General features: G+C 43.4%; 1 long non-coding RNA gene across 1 annotated transcript in view; it reads left to right on the top strand.

Moving 5' to 3' along the window:
* LOC102166699 (uncharacterized) overlaps positions 1 to 23304 on the top strand; it is a 75877-nt gene that overhangs the window by 39585 nt on the left and 12988 nt on the right. The window contains exons 6-8 of the long non-coding RNA XR_014843822.1: positions 5782 to 6032; positions 8012 to 8134; positions 9129 to 9482. This is a non-coding gene — a long non-coding RNA (uncharacterized LOC102166699). The remainder of the gene's footprint in view (positions 1 to 5781; positions 6033 to 8011; positions 8135 to 9128; positions 9483 to 23304) is intronic.

Here is a 23304-nt window from a genome sequence, read left to right as displayed (position 1 = left end):
TCCTAGTCGGATTCGTCAACCACTGCGCCACGACGGGAACTCCCATCTGAGTATTTTAAACACAATAGCCTCTTGGGCTCACCCTGAAGATTCTGATTCAGTAGAGGTTGAATCATCAGAAAAATGCCTTTTTTTGGGAGTTCCCTTCGTGGATCAGTAGTTAATCTGACCAGTATCTATGAGGATGTGGGTTTGATCCCTGGCCTCGCTCAGTGGGTTAAGGATGATCCAGGGTTGCTGTGATGTAGGATAAGGATCTGTGAGCTGTGGTGTAGGTGGCAGATGCGGCTCGGATCTGGCGTTGTTGTAGCTGTGGTGTAGGCTGGCAGCTGTAGCTCCGACTGGACCTCTAGCCTGGGAACTTCCATATGCTGCAGGTGCAGCCCTAAAAAAAAGCAAAAAAAAAAAAAAAAAAATTCCTTTTTTTTTTTTTTAGTGAGTATCTTAGGGGATCCTGATTCCTGTGGTCTCAGACCACGTGTTTAAAACCTCTGCTTTCTGACGTAGGAGTTCTTTGTTTCGAGCCTGCTTTGCACAGGCTGTCTGTCACAGGCTGGATGTTTAGATGGGAGCAAGGCAGGTGGTCTGTGCCTCACAGCTGTGCCGGGTGGGACGGACACGTATGAAGCATGACACCTGGTCTAAGAGTGATCCTTAGAGTGGCAAGGGGACCTCTCCTGACCCAAGAACATGAAGATCCCCCAGAGAAGATGAACAGTGATGGGGGGGAGGTGGGGTGGGGGGCTGGGTTTGGCGGGACACTCAGGGGTTCCCTGACCGAGGGATGGGGCTGGTGACACTCAGGCAAGGGACGTTGAAAGCTGTCACTCTAACTGGATTTTTAAATTCTTTGACTAAACCCTTCTTCCTACACTCTTCACACTCTTCACTAAAAGAAAAAAAAATTACCATGATGCAGTATCTAGGCTGTGTTTTTCTTTCTTTTCCTTTTCAAACTTTGTATGAAATCAGTTCTGATGACCCCACCCCCCAATCTGAGCCCAGATGTTGCCGTGCCCGTGACCGCCTGTTCTTTCCTCTCCCTCAAGGCAGCCAACGTCCTTTTTTTTATATATATCATTTTTTTATTTTTTTTCCCTTGTTTTAAAAAAGTCTTTACTAAATATGTAGGTATCTTTAAATATACTTTTGATGGTTTTTGTGCTTTGTAAAAATTGTGGCATGTTATATGAAGTCTGTTGCAACTTGATTTTTTTTCCACTCAAGATTGCGTTTCTAAGATTTATCCACTTCTTCTGTGGTGTTATAATTCACTTTCATGACTCTGTAACATTCTATTGCATTACTACATTCATTCATCTCATATGTGGATAATTGTGTTGGCTCCAGTTCAACAGTCACACACACGCTGAAATGAATGTTCTTATGTGTGCGTGGCTCTGAGAGATGCCTAGAGAGGTGGTTTCCAAAAGGGGGGTGACTTGGCCACTGCTGGGGACACTGGGACATTGTTTGGAGGTTGTTTGGGGGCTGTCACCCTGGGGAGGGGGAGCTACTAGTGTCTAGTGGGTAGAGGCCTAGGAAGCTGCTCAACATCCTACAACGCACAGGACGCCCCTAATAAGGAATTGTCAGGCCCCTGAATGTCAGTGGTGCTGAGGCCAGAAACCTACTCTAGGGTAAGTCCACGGAAGCCAGCTGCAGGATCAAAGAATATGATCATTTGCAGCTTTTTCAAAAGAGATTATACTGTTTTACTGTTACCTAGAGTGTATAAGAATTTATATTAGGAGTTCCCGTCATGGCGCAGTGGTTAATGAATCCGACTAGGAACCATGAGGTTGTGGGTTTTATCCCTGGCCTTGCTCAGTGGGTTAAGGATCTGGCGTAGCCGTGAGCTGTGGTGTAGGTTGCAGACGTGGCTCAGATCCTGCGTTGCTGTGGCTCTGGCGTAGGCCGGTGGCTACAGCTCCAATTCGACCCCTAGCCTGGGAACCTCCATATGCCGTGGGAGCAGCCCAAAGAAATACCAAAAAGAAAAAAAAAAAAAAAAGAATTTATATTATGTCATATTCTCGCAAACACCTAGTACATTTATACACTTAATTTTTGCCTTTATTAATTGGGTCTAAGGTGGTTTGTATTTATGGTCTTACTTTGCATTTCCCTGATTTCTTAGAAAAAGAGCGAGCATTTTTTTTTTTTTTTCCGGCCCATGGCATATGGAGTTCTGGGGCCAGGAATAAGATTCAAGCCACAGTTGCCACTAAGCTGTAGCTATGGCAATGCTGAATCTGTAATCCACTGTGGGAGGCTGGGGATCGAACCTGCATCCCAGCGCTTCCTAGTTTATCTCACACTCGGTAATAGTCCCAACGTGAGCAGTTGTGATGACAGCTTTCCTACCAGCCCTCAGGAGCCCAGGGGTTTCTCCTCTTGTTGTTGCACCATCACCTTGGTCAGAGCTGGTCATAGCACAAGGAGGATGGGAGAGTTCCCGGCAGCAATGCCTTTCAGGCCAGTGGGGTGGAAGCTGCCCACCCTCTCCTCTGGTCACACCTCCTTACTGAGAAGTTAGCCTTCGGGTTTTCTGTAGCTGCAAAGTCCCCTGGGAAATGTGGGCTGGAGCCTGGCAGTGACTGAAGAAGGGGGTCAACCAGCAGTTACCCCCACAGTACCTTGTCTGATTTGGGGTATATTTTGCTGAACTGAAATCCTTAATTTTAATGTGGTTGCATTTAACAACATGGTATTTTTTTCTGATGACCAGCACATTTCATACCTTAAGGAAGCCTTCTTTCTCTACCCCTAAGATATTCCAGGTAGATAGATGGATGGATAGATAGACAGACAGACAGATATGGGTAGATATATATAAAGAGACATTCCTCTAAGCATGTGTGTTTATACACACACGTACTCGTTCATGTCCTGCCTCTCTAAGACTTAGAGGTCTGTCCACCCCACCTGTAGTTGATGTGTGTGGGCGACAGGAGGGTAGAATCCACTTTCTCTCTTTTCCATGTGTGGACTCAGTGGTACCCACTGCCTATCACAGACTCCTCCTTCTCCCGAGGGTTCTGTGGAGTCTACTACCATCCTTCCATCCCATTCAGGTGGTCTTTGCTTTGCATGGCTTCTGTCTACACTAATTCCAGGTACAATGATTAGTTAAATGACAGACATCCCCCAACAACATTGTTCCAATTTCAGTTCCCACAGTATGATCATGATAAATGCATAAAGTAGGAACTCCACTGCTGGCTCTTCAGGTCACCAGTCATTACCTAGGTAACAGATGCCCATCTGGAGCCCTGACCAATCACTGCACTTCTCTCAGAGCCTATTGGTAACTCATCACTGCCTCGTTACCACGGTTCATGCACAGACAGCAAAGCATGTAGCTGTACTGATGCCTCATCTCCTGATGGTAAACCCAGGGGACACTTTACAAAGGTGAGTAATTCAGAGATGAAAGCACAGCAAAGAAACAAAAAGGGGTAATGCTGGAAGTGAAGTTCAAGTCCAACCTAAGAGGAGTTATAGAGGAAGTCTCTGACTCTGGGAATATTGACACCGTCACCATTGGAGAGACTTCAGATAATAGCCAGTGGAATTCAGTGATGGGAACTTGTGACCAGGAACGGGGGAAAGTGATTGTGACACATCCTGGAGGAAGTGATGTCTGTAAAAACTTCACATTAAAGGAGCTCTCGGAGACATTTGATGGCCTTAAAAGCACAGAGGATAAAATGTTAGAAGCTAATCGAACCTTAGAAAAGAGTTTGACAATTTGCTAAGGCATAAAAAGATGCCTGCTCTTTATAGTGAGTTATAAGCCGAGAAGGGAGGCAAGCACCATTCAAATTACTCTTGATAATTTTTTTAACAAAGAAATACACCTTTTAATATTAGCTGTTTCTAATGTTTTAAATTATGGTGTGCTAATATTACTGTTGATTTTCTTTCATTTCCTTACACATTTATCGCTAACAGTAAGAGAGTTTTTGATGTCTTGGATGGTCTCAGTGTGTGGTCTTTTCATAGCTCTGCACTACTGCTCAAAGCAGTTACTTAAATGTCCAGGTCAATTCCCAGTCCTTTTGTTTCTGTTCCATCAGTCAACTTATCTTTGCCAACCAGTTCTGTGTTGTCTTATTTAGTATAGATTTTCTTTTCTTTCTTTCTTTCTTTTTTTTTTTTTTTTGTTTGTTTGCCCCGAGGCATATGGATCCATGTTCCTGGGCCAGGGATCAGATCCGAGCCATAGAACCTAAACCGCGGTAGCTGTGGCAACACCGGATCCTTAGGCCACTATGCTGGGCTGGGGGGTCGAACCTGCCTCCCCGTCCACGTACATCTTGTAATGCACTCATCAAATCTCTTGTAAAACCCTAGGGTGAATCCGATTTAATTTTGTTCAAGTTTGAGAAAAACTGACATCTCTGTAATTTCTTCATGTTCACAAATGTAGGCCTGCTTTTTCTGTTTATGTCTTCTTTCCTGTCATTTCTTCCATTTAGGTAACTTTTCTATAAATTATACTACACCTGTTTTTGTTTTTTTTCTTTTTATGGCCACATCCGAGGCATATGGAAGTTCCCAGGCCAGGGGTCATCAGAGCTGCAGCTGAGGGCTATGCCACAGCCAGAGCAGCACTGGATTCGAGCCGCATCTGTGACCTACTCCACAGCTCATGGCAACTCCGGATCCTCTACCCACTGAGCAAAGCAAAGAATTGCACCTGCATCTTCACAGAGACAACATCAGGTTCTTAACCCACAGAGTCACAATTGGGCTCCATTCTTTTTTTTTTTTTTTTTTTTTTGTCTTTTTGCTATTTCTTTGGGCTGCTCCCGCGGCATATGGAGGTTCCCCGGCTAGGGGTCGAATCGGAGCTGTAGCCACCGGCCTACGCCAGAGCCACAGCAACGCAGGATCCGAGCCGCATCTGCAACCTACACCACAGCTCACGGCAACGCCGGATCGTTAACCCACTGAGCAAGGGCAGGGACCGAACCCGCAACCTCATGGTTCCTAGTCGGATTCGTTAACCACTGCACCACGACGGGAACTCCTGGGCTCCATTCTATGTCTGTTTTTAGATTTATCCTACATTCTTAAATTTTTACGGAAGTTGAATATTATTACTTTCATTGGGTTATGCTTCTCACCATTATTTTCAGGTCAAGAGAAATGTCAGGGATTTTTATAAATTTATTATATCTAATCATTTCCCTCTTCTCTCTTGATTCCACTATTTTCTGTAACTTCTTGGGGTGTTTAATTTAGAAAGTCAGGTTATACATGAATAATGACCATTCTGTTTCTTCTTTTCCAACAAATTACTTTTCATTCTTCTTTCTTCCTTTTTTCCCTTCTTTTTTCCCCCTTATTTAACTGCATGGACAGGTGCAATAACCAGTGATAACTTCGAAATGTTCACCATTAAGAATGATGATTTTGATGTTACATATTTAAACATATCAATCTTCTATAGATAATGCACTGAAATGCATTTTTGTGAATTTACTTCTTTCTCTATTTTTGGCTGTTAAGTCCTTTTTTTAGAATTTCAGGGTGAATTTGTGTCCCTGAGAGAAAGCCTTCTCTTTTCTTCTGCTTCCACTGCTCCGAGTAATTAGGAGGCTCATCCAGGCTTGCTTTCTCTGCTGGTATAATTTGGATGGCATATTTTTGTTCCCAAATTGCCTGACAAGTGTACTTAAAAAAAGAACATTTGGAGATTCTATGAATAAAAAAAAAATCACAACTACTAGTATATTTTATGCTGAGAGTCAACGTGATCTCCTTTGTCAGTTTTCACAGGAAATGGCTGGTTTCTTGAGTGCGTTGTTCTTAAATGTGAAGAGGAAGACGACAACCAGGAGGCACTGTTCCCGTGCAACAGGTGTGCTGTCACCGGTCCCTCACTGCGCGCGGTGATGCGCCCTTTGTCCAGGACTTCCAGCTGGACACCAGCCTGCCCCTCCATCTGTCTGGCCACATTGCACCCTCCTTTAAAACCTGAGTGGAAGGCTTGCACTCCCTAGGAAGCTGCTCCTTATCATGTTAGTAATTCTCTTTTTCTTTGTAACACTTAGTATTTTTCTCTTCTGGAATAGGCATGCTGCAATGAAAGGAAGCTGAATTAGGATTTCAAAAGCAGGTCTTTGAATCTCACACACTTGCTGTTTCCCACTAGTTCTGCAGACGTGGGTGCTGCTCTCAGCTTCTCTGAGGTTCAGTTTCCTCATATGTAAAGTGGGGATGATACTTGTTCCTCCTGGTTCATTGAATCATAAAATCAAATAAAGGAATATATAGGAACTGTGAACTCTAAGGCATTATCCAAATAATGGTGCAGATATAAGTTAAGAGAATTAAGTTGCAAGGGTAGCTCTGGAATTCATTGACCATTCATAGGTGTGTTACTTCAATTCTCCAATCCTCAATTTCAGAATTTTATGATAAGAATGATTAAGTAAGACCTACCTACTTTATAGGGTTGTTATAAGTAGACTATCAATATATCCTTAAACAAAGTGCCCTAAAAATGGAAATGATATAATTTCCCATCATTCTTCATTAGTCTGCAGAGTATGTTGATTCAGTCATTGTACAAATAGTAATTGACCACAAACCATAGCAGGAAGTGGGACAGTTGAGGAGTTTCAGCGATTCAGCAATATATGGTCCCTACCTGAAAGGAGTTTATGGAATCCCAGGTGAGAGCAGATGCTCCCATCCTAAGGGCCATGACAGAGACGTGTGTGAGAGCCCAGGTGCCAAGGTGGATGTCTCTGTGATTGCATGTTGCTGAATCCAGAGAACATGTGCGTTGCATTGTGTTGATTCATTTATTCCCCATCATTTATTCAAGCAGAACTTTGCACACCTCCTAGGTGTCAGGCAGGATACCACATCCTGGATATATAGAGATAAAAAAAAAAAAAAACCTGTCTTCAAGGAGTTCCCATTTTATGATGAGAGACGGGAGGAAGGATGTGGTCCTAACAAAGCTGGACAGCTGGGCAGCTGGATGTGCTCTGAGTTTAGCAGGCATCTGGGCATCTTTGACTCCTGAAGTGTTGTACACTTTTTCAGACACGCAGAGAAGCCCCTCAGTGGACTGAGTGGGTTTTACCTTACAATAGTTCTGATTCTAGGAAATACCCATTCTTCTGAAACTTATAAGGAGTTGCATTCTTACTTCTCTGAAGGAGATGTGTAACCCTTCGCAATCTTCTGTTTGTTTTCTTACTATACATCCATTTGACATGCAGGTGCATCACAGTCGTGATTGCCATTTTGTAACATTCAGGCTCTAGGAAGAGACCTTATATTTTTAGTTTATTCAAGAAATCTTTTCATTCCTTAATGGGGTGTGAAAAGAGCAAAGATTAAAGTTTTTCAGGGCTGGCTTTGAATTACAACTCTCACTGAGTAGCGCTAGGAGGCTCCGTTTCTTCTTACATAAAATAGCAATAATGACACCTAATTTGGCAAAGTTGTTTGAGGATTTCACACAATACACATAAATTACCTGCAGATATCTTGCAATGATTAGAAGCTCCATGATGATAAATGGTACTGCAGTAGAAACACTTTTAGATTAAAGAAATCTTTAGACACAATGCCATATGTGGAAAAGAGGTGAAAAATTTTATTTCTAGATTATATGTCAAGTATTTAGAACTCTCCAAATAATTACTTTTAAAACTCTAGGTCTGTACAGTCCAATACAGTAAGTAGATTTTGTAAATGATCCTCTGAGGACAGGCCCCTGCAAAAATCACTGCATTCACTACAAACTTGATTTGTTGGAAAATTCTACTGAGACTTTGGAGAGTTTAGAAGCAGGTTTTCCTAGTTTCCCCAGAATAACGTAGCCATTTAAACTCATGCCTCCTTCTACTAATGAGAAAAGAAAAAGTATCTGAAAAAGAAATTATTTAGGACTTTACTGCAGGGTCAGATGAAAATAGAGGGGGTTCTCTTCTGCCGTGGGGCCCTCTTAGGTTTGCAGCCCTGCCCTCTGTGTGCACAGGGTCTGGCACTTACCGCTCCCTGACCCTGTAGAGGCTCCCGGTGAAGCGAGAACTCTACGAAGCAACTCATCCCAGCCTCACCCGCGGCCTCAGAGGGGCTCCATGACACTTCTGTTCCACAGGTGAGGAAGCTGAGACGCCCAGAGGTCAGATTTCTTACCTAAACACGAACAGGGTTCAGGGCCGGGGGGTCTGACTCTTGAACTGAACTGTCCCATTGGGGATTAAAAGCTCGTGTCTGTTGAGCTCCTGAACTGCCCCTGTCCCAAATCAAGGTGTGAGGAGGTGTAAAAGGCATGTGCCAGCTGCCAGAGACGAGGAGTCAGTAAGACTGTGGTTGTGGAAGTCCATTCGGGCTGCTGTAACAGCACCCGGCAGTCCGGTGGCTTAGAAACGATGGACGTTTATTTCTCTTGGCTGCAGGGACTGCATGTCTGAGATCAGGGTGCCAGCCAGGCTGGGTCCCGCTGAAGGCTTCTTTCAAGCCGCCAGCTGCCAACTTGTTGCTGTGTCCTCCCTTGGAGGGTGGGGAGGGGCTCTGGAGCCCCCCGTAGACACTGATCCCACCCAGAAGTCCACCCTCCCAACTTTTACAGCATTTAGGGGAGACACAAAGATCCAGGGCCCGGCAGTCAGCTCAGTCATTTGTGGTATTGACTATATGTTGAAATGATTACAATTTCCATCATCAGTGGATTTTTTTTCTCCCACATGTGACTCATATTTTCTCTCGAAGAGTCCTGCTCTAGAGTCTGAGGGTTTAGCCACTGTATAGACCTACTGATCAGATGATGGGGAGAAATAAAGGCTTCCCTTATGGAAACTCCAAATGAGAAAGTTTACCGATTTTGAGATGTACTAGAATATTTGTGATGTTACCAGAGGATGAAAACTGCCCCCAAAAAGGATGAATCAGTGTAACTTTCAGCTTGGGTACCCGACAAAAGTCCATGGCAGTTGCCCTCCTAAAGTTCATTTGATGTGGCTTGAAATCTCCCATGCTTTTAAAAATTTCTCGGCTTCTCTCTGAAGGACTCTTTAAACCCTTTGTGTGTTTTATTTCCACTCTGAGCCACGTGCCCTCTCTGTGTCACTTCCCTTCCCCTCCCTCGGCAGGTGGCTGGGCGAACACCAAGATGACCTGCCAGACGGAGCGGGAGCTGCTCGCCGAAAGCCGCTTCGGTACAGGAGGAGGGATGGACCCCCTGCCTCCTGAGAGGGCCACTGCGCCTCCCACAGGCTGCTTACCTGCCTGTCACCGTGTGGCTGTCCTTTCCTGGACGGCAGCAGACACCTGCAGGGCCAGCCTGTGTGGAACACATCCGAGGCTCTTGGGAGAAGCTTCTGCCCGAGTTGGGTGCATCGCTTCCTCTTCTTCTCACTTCCTCCCCGAAACCTGGCACCTGCTAGGTCTACGAATAGGTGGCCTTAGTGGGAAGTGACTGAAGAGGCACAGAACGTTTGATTACGGTAAGATGTTTTCATACAACCTATGCTAATTTTCAAGCAGAAGTGCTATTCTTAGATAATGGTCTGTCTCTCTTAGTATTGGTGGTAAAATAAAGAAGCAAATGTGAAAAGAATACAGTTGATTGGGTTACATTTCATTCCTGCTGCGCTTCACGCTGATCTTCACCCTCCTAGTTTCTTGGAGCTGGTCCCTGGGTCTGCAGCCGGCAGCAGCCAAGAGGCCTGCCAGGCGCATGTCTTCCATCCATCCGTCACTCCCTCCATTAGCCTCATACACTTGTCGGTCTGATGCTTCGTCCAGCCCTTCCATCAGCACCTGACATAAAACCCAGTGGCCTGCACAGCAGCACCACAGCCTTGCCCTCAGGGCTGGAGTCTCAGTGCTGCCCTCTCAAGGTGGACGCTGTTATCAGCGCATCTGGTAGAGGAAGCGGAGGGAGAAGAGGCTCAGCCCCAGCTCAGTGTGTGACAGAAACAGGAGTGCAGAGCCTGAACCCGGTGGTCCTACTCCAGAGCCAGCACCACCTCCGCGTGTGTTTCAATGTCCCGGGAAATCACACAGCGGGTCCCCAACCGTCACATCTTCTCACCACCTGCATGTTCATGTCACATGCACGTTCCACCTGGACCACTTAGACTCAGCGGTTTTTTCCTTTAAACTAAATTGGATTATGTGGGAGTGGAGAGAGATTTGCCTCATTCTAAAGCATATCCATAATATCCTTTAAATCATTTATGTCATTACATTTTTTCCTTAAAACATGTTAAATGAATCTATAGCTAACACAAACTTTAGGTTATATATATGCTACCTAAATTTATAAACATCCAGTGAGTCTGACAAATCGTGATCAGTAAATAATGGTTCAACAAATAGAAGCTGTTGCTGTCATGGCTCACTTTTCACTGTTCCACGATTGAGGACCAATCTAGTCTTTAGAAATGGTACATTTTCCATCTGAGTTTGAAAACACATCAAAAGCAGAGCTTCAGGGAATTCCCATCGTGGTGCAGCGGAAATGAATCCGACTAGGAATCTTGAGGTTTGGGCTTGATTCCTGGCCTTGCTCGGTGGGTTAAGGATCCAGCATTGCCATGAGCTGTGGTGTAGGTCACAGATGAAGCTCAGATCTGCATCGCTGTGGCTGTGGCGTAGGCTGGCAGCTGTAGCTCCGATTCGACCCCTAGCCTGGGAACCTCCATATGCAGCCCTAAAAAGACAAAAAAAAAAAAAAATGTAGAGCTTCAGAGATTTATTTGAAGTTTAAAACAGTGTTTTGTTTTTATTTTTATTTTGAAGTGGTCAGCAGACCAAGTTAAAGGTAAGCACAATGGGTACCTCTCCCGCGGGCTGTGGGGACAAGTAGGGACCACTTCCAGGCTGGACTGAAATACCGCATGATCCCAGTACAAGGCAGGTACTGAGGAATTAAGCCGAAGTTTGCTCCACGTCTCTTGTGTGCTAGACACACAGTTACTGGGGATAAAAGGGCAAAGGGCTCAGTGGTTTTCTTGCCCGTGGGGGCTTCTGTGTGGTGGCAGCCACATGAGTTGCCTGTGTCTGCACCCCGGTGAGCTCCCCTGCTGCTGGCCCTGAGCCCTTGGGGGGTTGGCATCATTCTGTCCCCTGCAGGCTTGGTTCCCGGCAGGCTTCCTGACTCATAGTAAGTGCTCTGTGCCTGTTAATGTGTGAATCACCCTCCTACAGTACAACACACTGTTGAAGAGATTATCCCTGATTCAGCTCATACTTGTATGGAATCAGTACTCACAAGTAATTACACTCAAGTCCTCTATTTTTGCCAACTTACCTACAACAACGTATTTCAATGCTACACCTAATCCTGCCTTTGTACCCCCACCATGGAGATTGGAGTTGGCAGTTTCTCAGTTCTATCCAATGGCATTTTTACAGCCCTTCTCCTGTGGGAGGAGATGCTGTAGACACTGACGTCATCCATTGTGTGTTGATGCGGGTTTATTTTGTTATCACAGCACTCTTCTTAATCACTGGCTGGATTCTGGGACTAGCTGAGGCTTCCCCCATGTGTAGTGACTTTCCTCTGAAAACTGGGTAAAGGACAGAGAAGCCATATGTATTTCTGAATTTGCTGAGAAGGCAGAAGTTAACCTAATAGCAAATACGTAATATCAAGAAGGCAAATAGATTCTTAAAGTAAAAGTCGGCTGGAAAGAAGTGTCCTTTTCTTGTGGAGAGAACCACATAAACTCCTGAGCCAGGCACCTGCCTCGTGTCCTGTGGAGATGCCAGGGCTGCGATACAACCATAAAACTGTGGGTGGAGGCGAGGCTCTGTATTCAAAGCCCTGGCTTTACCTGGAAGGAAGATAAAGGTATTACATTCAAGGTGTGTGTTTGAATTTCTAGTGTAGCCAGAAGATGGAGGTTGGAGTAAGTCTTTTCATGCCAGTGGATTGTTTTGAATCACTGAGTTTATAGTCAATTTTAAAAATCAAGACTGAATGAATAATTGAATAAATGCCTGAAAAGGAAGGGTGGCGTCTTAACTACCATCTCAACTACCCGCATCAAGAAGGGTGGATTCTTGAAGGACTTGGGTCTTCCTCCCCAGAATTCTAGGCTCAGGTTTACCTTCCCCGACTCCTACTTGAAAGGAGGGAAGGGGCCACTGAGAGAAGTCAGGAGTGACCGGCACACATGTTCCTGTCACAGCCACGCATGGCCCCACTCCCACTGGACAGGATTCCTGAGAGCAGAGTTTCCATCTCGTTTTTCTGGGACCCTATAGCACCTGGGTCAGTGCAGACACAACACAGTCTTATGCTGTTCTAATGGAAAGTAAACATACTTAGGAATGGTAGCGATGAGTAGGAAGGCTGAGAAAATGGAAACATGCTAGGAAATTCATCTTTTTTTTTCCCGACAGTATTTGTGATTCTGTTTTAGCCCAGGAGGAGGGTCTCAGAAAAGAGATTGGAGAAGGCTCTTGTTTAGCCCATGTCATTGTCAGTAAATGCAAAGGGAAGGCTCCTCAGGAAGACTCAGGACGATACAAATGTACTGGGAAGTGACAGCCCCAGAAGTCGTGGGTCAGAGTGCATGGTGATGTCCCCGGCACACTGGGAAAGCTTCCAGTTGGTGATGGGCTGCCTAGCCCACCTCTCCCGAGGCATTTGCCTTCCAAACCATGGAAGCGCAGGCCCCTCCTTGAAATTACACACAGATTAGTAACTTCGCACTGGATACCCTATGGACAAAAGACTCAGCGGGAGCTCACAAGTGTCCCTTTTTGTAAGCTTCCGGGTCCTCTAAATTATTTCACCACCAGCCCCCCATCGTCATATCTCGTGTGACTCTCTAGTTAACGTCACGGCTAATCTCCTTGATGATTACTGGCTTCTTCAATTTTAACAGTAAAATTGGTGGTGGTTGGAGTTCCCACTGTGATGCAAGGGGATCAGCAGCATTTCTGCTGCGCCAGGATGCAGGTTCAATTCCTGCCTGGCACAGTGGGATAAAGGAGCCAGTGTTGCCATAGCTGTGGTGTCAGTCACAGCTGTGCCTCGGATCTGATCCCTGGCACGGGGAACTCCATATGCCAGGGGTGGCCAAAAAAAAATTTATGGTTGTTGAGGGAGGTCAAATTTAAACACGACAAGCATTTGAAAGTTTCATAGACATTGAATGTTTCAGCAGATTGCCTAACACTTAAAGATCCTTTTTTCTTTTTCTTTTTTCTTTTTGAGTTTAGCAGTAGGACTAAAGCATGGCATGCAAAGGTCAATGCCAGGAGTCCCGCCTTAGTACTGATGGTGTTTTGGCTGCCCAGCACCCACCCTCCCTTTCTAAGAACACCCCACTTTCCTTTGGAGAGATTAGCTCTTCCTAAGAACTATGTTCCTTGTGCTTCTGTCCTTACCTCAGTTGGGGACAGGCTGGTGACCCCAGCAAAGCTGATACTCGGATTTTGAGTCTTGAATGGCAGAGAGATCACAAAATGTTGGCGTTTCAGCCCCAGCCAGCAAGGGGCCTGAGACTTCTGCCCCTGGTCCAGGGTGCCCCCTGGGTCCCTCCCTCCTCCCCAGGCTGCCTCCCCGCCCTGGAGCTGGTCTCTCAAAGACACTCCAACAGCGGCTGAAGTTGGCATCATTTGTCTTTTCTGCAACCAAATTCAACACTTCCCCAGCCCGCTTTCATCCTCCCTTCCTTTCCCATCATCTGTCTGTGTGTCTGTCTGCCAGAAGGTCTTTCCTGCTTCCAGCTTCTGTCTTACAGACCCTCTCCCCACTGCTTCCCATGTCTTTAACTTTGGCCTTAGTGAATAGCCCGTGGCATGGATATCATTGTAGGACAGAGCCCTGGAGGAATAGGAGTAATAGGCTTTACCTGTTGTTGTCATTTTATGTTACTTTGATAATTGCATGCATGTAAACAAAGCCCATGCTAACGAGGAAAGCCAGGCTGCTTGCTCAAAGTTTGTGGACCAAGAGAGAGGGGCTGCCCTCACTCCCCTTGGCATTGGCTCAGTGGCCTTGAGAGAAACAGAAAGCTTGAGTGGAAGGAAGGGAGGGTTTCCAGTGGCACTGCCTAGAGGCTGCCACCCCGGAAGGGGAAGCTGGAGGTGCTGCTGGCAGCCGCGTTGCATCCCGAGGCTGTGCTGGGCCTGTGTGTCAGGCTCTTTACTGGTGGATCCTACGTTGTGAGAAGGGACAAAAGTCAGGGAAACTGCCAGTTATTGATCAAGTCCTGGTCTTTTGTGGCCATTGCCACTGAGTTGTGGTTTGGCTTCCAGGGCTGGTGGCTGCAGAAGTTGTGAGTCAAGTTCTTCTGTCATCATCAGTCTGCCTACTGGCTGCTTATTTAGCCTCTCAGTTAGCACTTGAGTCTGTGACTTAGGTTTTATTTATATTTAAGACACATTCTCTTGGCTTTTATTTCCATTCCAATGCAAAGGAAAGGAAATGTTAGGAAATAAAAGTATTTGCCCAAAGCCACCTCTTGCAACCCAGAAATTATAGTTTCTAACTGAAGGGTAATTTTTGCTTTTTTAAATTAAAATTTTTTTTATTTAATTTTATTGGAGTACATTTAATATACTGTGCTGTATTTGTTTCAGGTGTATAGCAAAGTCATCAGTCATATATATATAAATGTATTCATTCTTTTTTCTGGTATAGGTTACTGCAAACTATTGAGTAGATTTTCCTGTGCTATACAGTAGGCTTTTGTTACTCATCTGTTTTATGCAGTAGGGTGTGTATGTTAATCCCACCCTCTCAAGTCTTCCTCCCTCTCAACAGTTTCATCTGTGGTAACCATAAGATTGATTTTGAAATCAGTGAGTGTTTTTCTGTTTTTTATTTTATTTTATTTATTTTATTTTTCAGGCCACAGGTGCGGCATGTGGAAGTTCCCAGGGGTGGAATCAGAGCTACAGCTGCCAGCCTACACCACAGCCACAGTGACACCAGCTCTGAGCAGCACCTGCAGCCTACACTGCAGCTCACAGCAACGCCGGATCCTTAACCCACTGAGCAAGGCCAGGGATCGAACCTGGATCCTCGTGGATGCTAGTCAGGTTCATTTTCACTGAGCCAGGATAGGAAATCCTGTTTCTGTTTTTTATTTTGTTTTGTTTTGTTTTGGTTTTTTAGGGCTGCTTTTGTGGCATATGGAGGTTCCCAGGCTAGGGGTCGAATTGAAGCTACAGCCGCCGGCCTACACCACAGCCACAGCAATGCCAGATTCTTAACCCACTGAGGGAGGCCAGGGATCAAATCTGAGTCCTCATGGTTCCTAGTCAGATTCGTTTCCTCTGCACCACGACGGGAACTCCCTGTTTCTGTTTTCTTAAATAAGTCCTTTTGTATCATTTTTACTAGATTCCCCATATGAGTGACATCCTATGATATTTGTACCTTCTTTTTGTCTGACTTACTTCACTCAGTGTGATAATCTCCTGGTTCATCCATGTTGCTATAAATGGCATTATTTTGTTCTTTTTTATGGTTGAATAATATTCCATTGTATACATGTACCGCATCTTCCTTATCCATCCTGCTGTCGATGGCATACATGAAAACTATCTTCAGTTCCTCTTTGTAGTTTCTCAATGCAGGTGGTCAGGGTCTGATTATGAAGATCATTACAAATCACACCTTCTGCCTCTGAGTACCTGATAAAGAGCCTGCAAGGAAACTGGAGAGTTTTATTCCATGTGAATCTGGTGTGCAATGTATTATTCCCAAACATCATCCTATCAGAAAAAGCTGGGAGAGGCACTTCAAATGCAGACCCCCAGGGTCCCTGCAGGCTTCATGGGAGAGTGGTCTAGAGCATTTTGTTTCTTTTCTGCCCTACCCAGGGCATGTAGAAGTTCCCGGGACAGGAGTCGAATCTGAGCCACAACCTTGACCTAAGCCACAGCTATAGAAATGCTGGATCCTTTACCCACTGCAGGAATTCCTAGAGCATTTTTGCTGGTTCACCTGTTTGAGTACAAGAAGTGCCAGAGTGATAGATATTCTTATGCAGCTGGCAGGTGCTGGTCCTTGGGTTGGCAACTGTTGCATTAAGAGTTCCACTGTTGTGTGTTGGTGAGACGGAGGCTGTCACATCATTTATCCTTCATATAAATGTCACCCTGACTGCGTATGTACATCTACATTTGTGCTTCCTGAGGTTTGGAAACCGTGCAGCCTGGGATGCGTTTGAGTTACCATGCTTGTAACTTCCCACGATGCAGGGAGTGAAGATGGGTTTGGGCAGACCATGTCCGGCAGACGGGGGTCCTTTTGGCTTTAAACCTTGCCAACTTCCTGAACCCAGAATAGTTGTGAAGAACCAGTCTTCTCAATGTGACGAAGTTCAGGAAAGAGCCAACTTGCAGAACCCATGCAGGAATACAGGATGCAGACAACTAGGTGTGAGCACAGAAGGGGGCAGGGCCAGGTGGCAGGAAACCATGCATCATGCAAACAGCCAGGTCCACGGGCAGACAGAGAGAAGCAGGGACCTCCAGACTGACAGGAAACCACACATTTTAGGGTGATAAGTGCCCTAGAGGGAGACAAGGAAAGGTGGAAAAAGGGCAGGAATCTTCAGTGTCTGAATGTAACCTGTTGCTCATTATGCCCTCATTATAATAAAATTAGCCTTGCAGATAAGAACTATCATCATGCACCGAGGCCTTGACATTTCGGATCAAGGCTAAGTAAGGACAAAAATCCCTCCTCCCTTCAGGAAAGTGGAGCTGGAATGGAAATCAGGGAACGCAACCCCCAAACCCTTCCTTCCCAGTGAATATTCCGCTCACGCCATTGGATGTTCTTACAATCCATGTGCCAGAGAAACACAGGGCAACTGCTCTCCTGTCTGCCCACTTCTCTGTATTTCTCCCTTAAATCAATCCTCACTGTTCTTTCTCAATTTCCATCTTGTTTCTGAATTCCTTCTGCAATGAGACAAGAAGCTAACCTTTGGGAACACACAGACTGTTCTGTGTGGCCCCAAAGCTAAGAACAAGTCTTAGATTTTAAAGGGTAGTGAAATAGACAAGCATACAAAGAACAAGAAGCAAAGAATATTTGGCAGAGATCTCACATGCACTGCAAAGTCTAAAATAATCAGTTTTTCAAAATCAAATTCTGTAGTAGACATCAATTATCTACACAACTTAACATGCATGTTTCAGAAAAGGCAATATTTTGATGATGTATTTTTGCAAGACAACTGATTTACACATATTGTGCCAAGGTCTGCATGACAGACTTAAAAAAATATGAGCTTATATGTATTGATCAGAAAAATATGGAGGCTCTTTTGGATCCTCAAAGGCTTAGGTTGTCTTTTTTTTTTCCCATTTTTTTTAATTACTCAAATGAATTTATCACATCTGTAGTTGTATAATGATCACAACAATCTGATTTCACAGATTTCCATTCCACAGCCCAAGCACATCCCCCACCCCCCAAACTGTCTCCTCCGGAGACCATAAGTTTTTCAATGTCTTTGAGTCAGCATCTGTTCTGCAAAGAAGTTCAGTCTGTCCTTTTTTCAGATCCCACATGTCAGTGAAAGCATTTGATGTTGGTGTCTCATTGTATGGCTGACTTCACTTAGCATGATAATTTCTAGGTCCATCCATGTGCTAAAAATGCCAGTATTTCGTTCTTTTTAATGGCTGAATAATATTCCATTGTGTATATGTACCACATCTTCTGGATCCACTCCTCTGTCGATGGTCATTTAGGTTGTTTCCATGTCTTGGCTATTGAAAAGAGTGCTGCAATGAACATTGGAGTACATGTGTCTTTGTGAGTTGTGGTTTTCTCTGGATAGATGCCCAGGAGTAGGATTGCTGAATCAAATGGTAGTTCTTTGTTTAGTTTTCTGAGGAATCTCCATACTGCTTTCCACTGTGGTTGCACCAATTTACAATCCCACCAACAGTGTACTAGTGTTTAGGTTGTCTTTCAACATGACCCGTGAAAGGGCTTGCATTTGCTCATTTGTTCCTTTAACAAATAGTTATCAAATGCCTATCTTCAGATCTACATCCAGGAAAAGCTAAAAACAACATATTATCTATATGCAAGGAAACTACAATTTAATAAGAAATGTAATTTTATCTTCTACACAAGGTAAAATAAAGCACAAAAGCATTAAAAAACAATAAAATAATTGCTTTGTGGCCCCTTCCAGAAAAAGGTTGCTAACCCCTGATGTGAATTTTCTAAAACGAGTTAAAAATCTGTGTGTATTTTTATTTGGAATACTATTCAGAAAAGCTGTTGAAGAAGCAGTAAGGAGACACTGTGATACAGCAGAAGAGCTGGGAGTGCCTGGGGGGGACCTCGTTCTGGTCCCACCATGAACTCACTGGGAGTCTTAGACCAGGTACCTTGCTGGTCCTGCTGCAGCCAAAAATATCTTCTGCTAATACTGCATTCCTCCCCCTTTCCACATTTTAAAATAGCCGAGACAATCTGTTTTCAAATGTAAACACACATGCATTGTTCCTAATTTCTTTTTAATTGCTGCAACCGCCTTTCTACAGGTTTTCTGCCACACATAACCACTCGATCTGCTACATTCATCTGGAAATAACACGATGAAAAATCCACCCACTAATGACACTGATTCTGGTCCATTTGTGAGCATTACTGCCCCCGGGGAAGACTAAGCACTCTGTGACTTTTGAGAATAAACAAGAGTTTCCTGTAAATCACTCATAGGATAGACCACCAACCAAATTATATCCCTCTCTTCTTTAAATATTCCAAACTATATAGTTTCCAAGATTAATTAAATAAATTCAATTAGATTGGCATTCAATTAATTGAATGCCAAAAATGACATGGGAGAAATATCTTGTCCATGCACATTTCTGAAGTCACTTGTTTTTTTTATTGTTTTGTTTAACCTTGTTTTTTCTTTCTTTCTTTAATTAATGATTTGTATATTTTTTTTCATTATAGCTGGTTTACAGTGTTCTGTCATTTTTCTACTGTACAGTAAGATGACCAAGTCACACATACATACAAACATACATTCTTTTTTCTCACATTATCCTGCTCCATCATAAGTGACTAGATATAGTTCCTAGTGCTATACAGCAGGATCTCATTACTTAATTTATTTTTTTTAGGGCCGTGCCTGTGGCATATGAAAGGTCTCACCACAGCCACAGCAACTCCAGATCAGAGCTGCATCTGCAACCTACACCACAGCTCATGGCAACGCCACATCCTTCACCACTGAGCGATGCTTGGGATCAAACCCGAGTCCTCATGGATACTAGTTGGGTTTGTTTCTGCTGAGCCACAATGGGAACTCCCTTGTTTTAATGTTTTAAATTGGAACACAGTTGTTTTATAAGGTTCTGTTAGTTTCAGGTGTACGGCAAAGTGATTCAGTTATGCATATATATATATATATATATATATATATATATTTATTCAGTCTTTTTCAGATTCTTTTCCCATGTTGATTATTAGAGAGTACTGAGTTGAGTTTCCTGTGCTATACAGTAGATCACAGATTTTGAAAACAAACTTATGGTTTCTAAAGGGGAAATGTTGAGGGGGATAAATTAGGAGTGTAAGATAAACATATACTCACTACTCTATATAAAACAGATAACCAACAAGATTCTGAAGTCATTTCTTTCCCATAGTTTGTCCTACAAATGAATCGTAAATAAGAACCTGTATTCTGATTGGCCAACAGGGATGTGCTCTACAGCACAGAGAGCGCCATCCAATAGTGTGTGATCACCTATGTGCGAGAAGAATTGAAACGAGAATGGAAGGGTGTATATGTAAGCTTGTGAATCAACTCTACTTCAATAAAACTTTAAAAAAATGGAAAAAAAGTTAAAAAAAAAAAACCCTGCATTCTGGGACAGCTGGGGACAAATCTATCGAACCACACAGACTCTGACCATATTGCTGCCTGTTGTTGCATATTTATAGAAGGACCAGGGATTTTTGAAAGGATATAGAAAATCTGCAGGTTGAATGATAAATAAGGAGGTACACTGTGAATTACTGGGCAAAATCTGTAGCAAAAATAGGACGATTAAAATCAAGAAGCAGAGGAAGAGAGAAGATGGCAGAGTGAGAGGATGTGAGGCTCATCAACTCCCATAAACACTCAAGAATGCAGCTACATGTGGAACTATTTGCACAGAAAACTTGTGATAGCTGGCAAAATGAAGGAGCAAAAGTTGGGACGATAATTTATTTTTAAGATGTCCCATGAAAAATCTACTTCAAAACCTATCAACTCCATGTCATATTACTATCTGTAAAATACAGATGATTTTTCCCCTGAATTTGTCAAAATAAGAACACTAGTTTTATCTATCCATTGAAATATAGAATGAACATGTCTGCTTGCTTGTTCACTTGCAACCTGCTTCCAACTCACTCTCCCATTTCTTCTGCCCTCACCACCAACAAACTATAGTGTTTCATCTGATGAGGAGGGGGCTTTATTTTGTCAACTCAAAAGATTCTACTTCCTGTTAAAAGGTGGCTTGGTTGGCTTAAATAATGTTGCCTCAAATGCTCAAGACTCATTTTTTTTAAAGTCCTATTTGTTAAGATGTAACTTACATACAGTACAGTTAATTTTATTTGTTAAAGCAGACTGTTTTTTAGTGCATATAGAGAGTTCTCATGTACCCACTACCCCATCTACCTGACAGCCTCTTCCCTTATCACCCACCCACCAGACAGTACGTTTATAACAAGGGAACATAACGGGCACATCATCACCCAGAGTGCCTGGTGTACCTTAGGGCTTATTCTCAGAGTTGCAAATTCTGTGAATTTGGAAACCTGTACACCCTCTTGTATCCATGTATCCATCGTTTCACTGCCTTAAAACTCCTCTGGGCCCCACCTATATATCCTTTCCTCCCCCCACCCCCTCCCCAGCACCTTTTTATCTTTTACTGTCTCCATAGTGTTGCCTTTTCCAGAATGTCACATAGTTGGAATCATACAATATGTAACCTTTTCAGATTGGCTTACTTTACTTAGTGATATGCATTTGATTCGCTCAGATATGCATTTGATTCGCTCATGTCTTTTCATGACTTGATAGTTCATTTCTTTTCAGTGCTGAAAAATATTCTACTGTCTGGATGTAGCACAGTTTATTAATCCTACTGAAGGACAGCTTGCTTGGTCCAAGTTTTGGCAATAAGGAACAGAGCTTTTGGGGTTCCCGTCGTGGCTCAGTGGTTAACGAATCTGCCTAGGAACCATGAGTTGAGGGTTCAATCCCTGGCCTTGCTCAGTGGATTAAGGATCTGGTATTGCCGTGAGATGTGGTGTAGGTCACAGATGCAGCTCAGATCCCACGCTGCTGTGGCTCAGGCATAGGCCAGTGGCCACAGCTCTGATTAGACCTCTAGCCTGGGAACCTCCATATGCCACAGGAGTGGCCCTAGAAAAGGCAAAAAAAAGGGGGGGGGGATAAAGCTTTATGCCTCTGTGTGCAGGTTTTGCACAGACATAGGCTGAGATATATTTGGGTAAATACATTTGCTGGCTTGTATGGTAAGTGCATATTCAGTTCTATAAGAAACTGCTAAACTGTCTTCCAAAGTGGCTGTATCATTTTGCATTTCTAGCAAAAATGAATGACAGTGCCTCCAGCTCCACACCTCCACCAGCATCTGGTGCTGTCCGTGTTTGGAATTTTGACCATTCTCATAGGTGTGTAGTGTTGTCTCGTTGTTTCAATTTGCATTCCCCTGATGACATATGATATGGAGCATCTTTTCACATACTTATTTGCCATCTGTATGTCTTATTTGGTGAGGTGTCTGTTAAGGTCTTTGGCCCATTTTTCAACTGGGTTATTTGTTTTCTGATTGTGTATGAGTTGTATGAGTTCTTTGCATATTTTAGATAAGAGCCCATTATTAGAGATGTCTTTTTGCAATTTTTTTTCTCCCAGTTTGTGGCTTTTCTTCTTATTCTCTTGGCATTGTCTTTTGCAGACCAGAAATTTTTCATTTTAAGAAAATCCAGACTATCAAATAATTATTTGTTGGGTTGTGCCTTTGGTTTATTTCTAAAAAGTCATCATCAAGCCCAAAATTATTGAGATTTTCTTCTATGTTATCTTCTAGGAGTTTCATAGTTTTGTGTTTAAGTTTAGGTCAGTTATCCATTTTGAGTTAATTTTTGTGTAAGGTGTAAGGTTTATATTTAGTTTTTTTTTTTTTAATCATCTGTTGAAAAGAGTGTCTTTTTCTAAATTGACCCTTTTGGGTGTATAATTTGGATAGCTTTCGACAAATGTCAACACCATCACAACTGAGGTATAGAATATTTCTATCATTCCCAGATTTTTCTGTGTCTCTTTAGAGTCAACCCCCCCCCACTTTAATCTCCTGACCCTTTCAACTCCTCCTCTGATTTGTTTATATTCCTAAAGTTTTTCCCTGTTGTAAATGTATTATAAATGGAATCATGTGATATGAAACCTTTTATGTATGGCTTCTGTCACCCAGCACAATGGTTTTGTAATTCATTCATCCTGTTACATGTATCATAGTTTGCTTTTATTGTTGACTGTTACTACATTGTATAGATACACCACAATTTGTTTATCCATGTACCAGTTGATGGGATGTTTGATTTGTTTAACAATTTGAGACTACTGTTAATAAATCTTGTATAGACATGTGTGCACAGGTCTTTGTGTGGCCATCTGCTTTCACTTCTCTTGGGTATATGTCTAGGAGTGGATTGCTGGGTCGTATGATAAATGCATGTTTAACTTACAAGGAACTGTCAAACTGTTCTCAAATGCAGCTATACCATTTTACATTCCCAGCAGCTGTATATGAGGGTTCCAACTGCTCCATCTTCTTGTCAACCCTTGGTACTATCAATTTTTAAACTTTAGCCATTCTAGTATCTTATCGAGTTTTAATCTGCATTTTTCTAATGGTTAATAATTTCAACATCTCTCCAGGTATTTATTTTTCATCTGTCTCTTCTTTGGTGGTGTGTCTGTTCAGATATTTTCAGTTTCTCATTAGGTTAAGAGTCATTTAAAATACTCATTTCCCCAAAGCTGACCAGGAACAGGGGATACCTTTCCATCTCCAAGAGATTTCTTGTTGGCGCTTCCCCCTCTCCATCCTCATTTTTTTTTTCTTGCCAAGATAAGAAAAAAGGGGCTTGTTGGTAATGAGTCAGTGGTGCGAGGAACTATATTCCTTGTTACCTGCCCACGTGGCCACTTACAAATCCTCCTTGTCCACTGAGTCTTTCCCAGAGAGACAGGCTGATACGCCCCCTGGTGGGGCATG

The sequence above is a fragment of the Sus scrofa genome, chromosome 4 (assembly GCF_054392235.1).
Source record: "Sus scrofa isolate SSC_HxYL_T2T_F1_AM1 chromosome 4, Sscrofa_HxYL_maternal_Yorkshire_Landrace_v2.0, whole genome shotgun sequence".
NCBI lineage: Eukaryota > Metazoa > Chordata > Mammalia > Artiodactyla > Suidae > Sus > Sus scrofa.
Note: the sequence above shows the minus strand (reverse complement) of the source record. Positions and strands in the feature narration are given on the sequence as shown.